Raw genomic sequence first — 6,006 nt, forward strand, 5'->3', positions numbered from 1 at the left:
AGGGATTGAACCTGAAACCTTGGCATTATCAGCACCATGCTCTAACCAACTGAGCTATCCATCATAGTTGCTAGCATGAATTCCCTGAATGGCCTTGGGCAAGTCAGTGTCTTACACATCTTAAACTGGAAACAATATTTCGCTGCCTCACACAATTCTTGTAAATACTGCAAAACACTTGAGCATGATAAAAATGCTAAACAGAAGAAAGACAAAAGAAAAACCCTCAAACCCTCTCCCTCAATGAACTAACTGAAAAACCCGAATACACATTTAATATCAATCAGTAACGGGACCATAGGGCTGGATTCTTTTTTGGTGAATTTCGCATTAATTTTATTACTCATGTGAGCAGACATAGGCCACGAATGACCACAATCTACCTGGGAGCAGGGAAATGAATAGCTGGGAGCGCTGCTGTATCAGCGGTTCTGCAAACAGGACACTTTGACACAGTTTCTAGCACTGGCTTGCCAAAACATATGACGCTCTCACTTTTGTTATGGCTTCGTGGTCATTTGCTGTGACTCTTATCATGATGCCAAGGTCTCATCTAACAGCAACTAAAGCAGCAAAAGTTTGCATAAAGTTCAAGGCAGCTTACACAAAAATCACACAGTCAGGATACAGTATCATTCATCTTAATTCATCATAGTTGCTCATGGTGTGCCATAACTGCTGGCTATGAACGCCTACTAGGGCCCGTATTAACTACAAATGAAGCCGGTTAGTCTCCAATGAACCACCGCTGCCTGCTTTGTTCAAATCAGGAAGCTTTAGTTATCAAGGCCAGAATCTTATCAAGTTGGTTTAAGATTCTGGCTTGTTCCAAACCTGCTAACCATTGTTTCTGATTTGGACAAAATATGAAATAATGGTTAACTGAAGATTTACAGGTAATATCTACTGGATACCATAAAGGGGAGCAGGTAAGGGGCTTGGCGTATAGTCAAAAGTCTTGGCTTATTAAGTCAATACATGATTGTCTGAACCAGACCATAGAAAATACAGACTATTTAAACCATATTCCATACCTACTTTTTCTGTGTCAGTGTTGCTTCATAAATAGAATCAGCTTCACCAAGTACATAATGCTTTTTCTGTTTCCATTTGGAAGCAATGAATCTGTCACCATTAGTGTTCTAGCGATGACAGTTGTCCCAGGTAGATGAAGTATTTTTATGACACTGCATTTTATTTGCTGAATAGTTTGGTGCCCATATTTCTAACACTTAAGGGGAAGTGTTATTGAAGAAGACAGTGTAGTCCTGTTCTAACCTATTAAACTACCCCTAGATTTACTATCAGACACTTAAAGTTGGTTACAGACTCCCCCGTGATAAAAAACGGATCATCGCTCTGCAAATGGAAGAGAAGAACATAAATTGGTTGTAAAAGTAAAAGCTTAGAACTCTGAAGGAACGACTTCGGCTAGACTTTAAAGTAGGTCACTCCCAAACCCACATCCCCTTCATGGATCACTGCCTTGCCGTGGCGAAGGGGCTTGAAGAACTCAGAGAAGCTATGAACTATGCCGAGCAGGGCACCCAAGATGAACAGGTCATAGTGGAGAGTTTTGACCAAACGTGATCCACCTGGAGGAGGAACCGGCAAGCCATTCCAGTATCCCTGCCAAGAAAACTCCATGGACAAAGACAACAGGCATATAAAAGTTATGACGCTGGAAGATGAGCCCCTCAGGTCGGAAGGCGTCCAACATGCTACTGGGGAAGAGCGGAGGGCAAGTACAAGTAGATCCAGAGCTGATGAAGCGGCTGGGCCAAAGCCGAAAGGACGCTCAGTTGCGGATATGCCTGGAAGCGAAAGGAAAGTCCAATGCTGTAAAGAAAAATATTGCATAGGAACCTGGAATGTAAGAACCATGAACATGGGTAAGTTGGAGGTGGTCAAAAATGAGATGGCAAGAATAAATATTGACATCCTGGGCATCAGTGAACTAAAATGGACGGGAATGGGTGAATTCAGTTCGGATGACCATCATATCTACTACTGTGGGCAAGAAACCCATAAAAGAAATGGAGTGGCCCTCATAGTCAACAAAAGAGTGGCAAAAGCTGTACTGGGATGCAATCTCAAAAATGATAGAATGATCTCGATACGAATCCAAGGCAGACCTTTTAACATCACAGTAATCCAAGTTTATGCACCAACTACTGGTGCTGAAGAAACTGAAATTGACCAATTCTATGAAGACTTACAACACCTTATAGAAGTGACACCAAAGAAGGATGTTCTTCTCATTATAGGGGATTGGAATGCTAAAGTAGGGAGTCAAGAGATAAAAGGAACAACTAGCAAGTTTGGCCTTGGAGATCAAAACGAAGCAGGGCAAAGGCTAATAGAGTTCTGTCAAGAGAACAAGCTGGTCATCACAAACACGCTTTTCCAACAACACAAGAGACGACTCTACACATGGACATCACCAGATGGGCAGCATCGAAATCAGATTGATTATATACTCTGCAGCCAAAGATGGAGAAGCTCTATACAGTCAGCAAAAACAAGACCTGGAGCTGACTGTGGCTCAGATCATCAGCTTCTTATAGCAAAATTCAAGCTTAAACTGAAGAAAGTAGGAAAAACCACTGGGCCGGTAAGATACAATCTAAGTCAAATCCCTTATGAATACACAGTGGAAGTGAGGAACAGGTTTAAGGATTTAGATTTGGTGGACAGAGTGCCTGAAGAACTATGGATGGAGGCTCGTAACATTATACAGGAGGCAGCAACGAAAACCATCCCAATGAAAAGGAAATGCAAGAAAGCAAAGTGGCTGTCCAATGAGGCCTTACAAATAGCGGGGGAGAGAAGGCAAGCAAAATGCAAGGGAGATCGTGAAACATACAGGAAATTGAATGCAGATTTCCAAAGAATAGCAAGGAGAGACAAGAAGACCTTCTTAAACAAGCAATGCAAAGAAATAGAGGAAAGCAATAGAATGGGAAGAACCAGAGATCTGTTCAAGAAAATTGGAGATATGAAAGGAACATTTCGTACAAAGATTTCCATAATAAAGGACAAAAGTGGAAAGGACCTAACAGAAGCAGAAGACATCAAGAAGAGGTGGCAAGAATACACAGAGGAATTATACCAGAAAGAAACGGATGTCTCATATACCCCAGGTAGTGTGGTTGCTGACCTTGAGCCAGACATCCTGGAGAGTGAAGTCAAATGGGCCTTAGAAAGCACTGCAAATAACAAGGCCAGTGGAAGTGATGGTATTCCAGCTGAACTATTTAAAATTTTAAAAGATGATGCTGTTAAGGTGCTACACTCAATATGCCAGCAAGTTTGGAAAACTCAGCAGTGGCCAGAAGATTGGAGAAGATCAGTCTACATCCCAATCCCAAAGAAGGGCAGTGCCAAAGAATGCTCCAACTATCGCACAATTGCACTAATTTCTCACGCTAGCAAGGTTATGCTTAAAATTCTACAAGGAAGGCTCAAGCAGTATGTGGACCGAGAACTCCCAGAAGTGCAAGCTGGATTTAGAAGAGGCAGAGGAACCAGAGACCAAATTGCAAACATGCGCTGGATTATGGAGAAAGCTAGAGAGTTCCAGAAAGACATTTACTTCTGCTTCATTGACTATGCGAAAGCCTTTGACTGTGTCGACCATGGCAAACTATGGCAAGTTCTTAAAGAAATGGGAGTGCCTGATCACCTCATCTATCTCCTGAGAAATCTCTATGTGGGACAAGAAGCTACAGTTAGAACTGGATATGGAACAACTGACTGGTTCAAAATTGGGAAAGGAGTACGACAAGGCTGCATTTTGTCTCCCTGCTTATTTAACTTATATGCAGAATTCATCATGCGAAAGGCTGGGCTGGATGAATCCCTAGCCGGAATTAAGATTGCCGGAAGAAATATCAACAACCTCAGATATGCAGATGACACAACCTTGATGGCAGAAAGTGAGGAGGAATTAAAGAACCTTTTATTGAGGGTGAAAGAGGAGAGTGCAAAATATGGTCTGAAGCTCAACATCAAAAAAACGAAGATCATGGCTACTGGTCCCATCACCTCCTGGCAAATAGAAGGGGAAGAAATGGAGGCAGTGAGAGATTTTACTTTCTTGGGCTCCATGATCACTGCAGATGGTGACAGCAGCCACGAAATTAAAAGACGCCTGCTTCTTGGGAGAAGGGCAATGACAGGCCTAGACAGCATCTTGAGAAGTAGAGACATCACCTTGCCAACAAAGGTCCGTATAGTTAAAGCTATGGTTTTCCCAGTAGTGATGTATGGAAGTGAGAGCTGGACCATAAAGAAGGCTGATCGCCGAAGAATTGATGCTTTTGAATTATGGTGCTGGAGGAGACTCTTGAGAGTCCCATGGACTGCAAGAAGATCAAACCTCTCCATTCTGAAGGAAATCAGCCCTGAGTGCTCACTGGAAGGACAGATTGTGAAGCTGAGGCTCCAGTACTTTGGCCACCTCATGAGAAGAGAAGACTCCCTGGAGAAGACCCTGATGTTGGGAAAGATGGAGGGCACAAGGAGAAGGGGGCGACAGAGGACGAGATGGTTGGATAGTGTTTTCGAGGTTACCAGCATGAGTCTGACCAAGCTGCGGGGGGCAGTGGAGGACAGGAGTGCCTGGCGTTCTCTGGTCCATGGGGTCACGAAGAGTCGGACACGACTAAACGACTAAACAACAACAACAACAACAAACCCACATGGTAAGGGTAGACTCACTGTCTTTACCTTTTTCTTTTTAAAGTTGGGATTATTTGGATTTTAACTTTGACTGGAACAATGCATAGTGAGCTGTGCCATATTTGACCAGTGCAATGGAAGCTACACAGGGCTGGCCCAGGCAAAACAGAAAACTGCTGCTGTCGTATGTATTTACAGGGTGCTGATAAGGGGGATTTGTCCTTGAGGAAGAGATGTCTTGTTTCTAAGATGCATCAGACAACAATAAAGTATTCAGAGTACTTTGATAACTTCCTTCTCTGGTTTATGCCTACATTCAGTGCCCCCCTTTTTTCATTGTTGAGAGTCAGTTTACCCCCTTTCCTTTCCTGTCACAATCCTGAAAATGCCCCCCCCCCCGTACTGCAGTTACCAGCAGAAGAAAACATTCATTGGTGTCAGTCTGAGCTTTCCCCCATCACTAAGAGCAGCATGTGCAGTGGGGGAAATTTTGCCAGAAACATGGTGAAGGAGGGAATGGTTAAACCTCCCCTTCCTATGCACACCACCCAATTTAGAATAGATCTGCTCCCATATGCTTAGTTTTGCATAATAAACAACAACAACATGGCAGTGCAAGAGGCACATTTAATGCCATGTGTAGCTAGGCCCTTCTTAGGAAGGGCTACATAAACATGTTAAGCTGCCAAGTCTGAATTTAGTCAGTGTTAAAAGGGCAGCAGAATTCTTAAAAACTAAAACTCTAGTATTAAGTTGATGGGAGTGAGGGGCTGAGTGAAGAAAAAGATATCCAGTCTCTGAGGGGAAACCTTGTGCAGATTTGGGGTGGGGCCAAGCGGTTTCTGACAGGTCTAGAAATAGCTGAGGCAAGTGTGAGAGCCTAAAGACGCAACCAAGTGCAAAAACTCCCTCTTCACTCAAACTGGGCACCTATTAAAAGGCTGAGAGGAAATATGGTCTTGCCTGTAGCTTTCAACAGCTCTCAAAATAAACAAATAAATAAATATACAAAAATAATATTCAAGTGCAAAGGATTTTATTTTATTTTTGCTTCCTCTATGGTTGGGCAGCTTGATATGGGAAATTTATTTGGTGTTTTTTTTACATAGCAATTTTCACAAAATTGTTATATAGATAAGAAAGCAACTAATTCAGCATTGTTAGTAGAACAGAGTGTACATTCAAGAGAATTTACATATGCCACATGTATGAAGATGTTCTAGATGTTCACCATTTAAATTCCTAATGCAAAACATTTGCAGTTTGAAAATGTGAAATTTAAGCCACAATTGATATTTTGTGTTTTAGATGTCGGTGTCCTTT

Source organism: Podarcis cretensis, assembly GCF_951804945.1.
Source record: "Podarcis cretensis genome assembly, chromosome: 3".
Taxonomy (NCBI): Eukaryota; Metazoa; Chordata; class Lepidosauria; order Squamata; family Lacertidae; genus Podarcis; species Podarcis cretensis.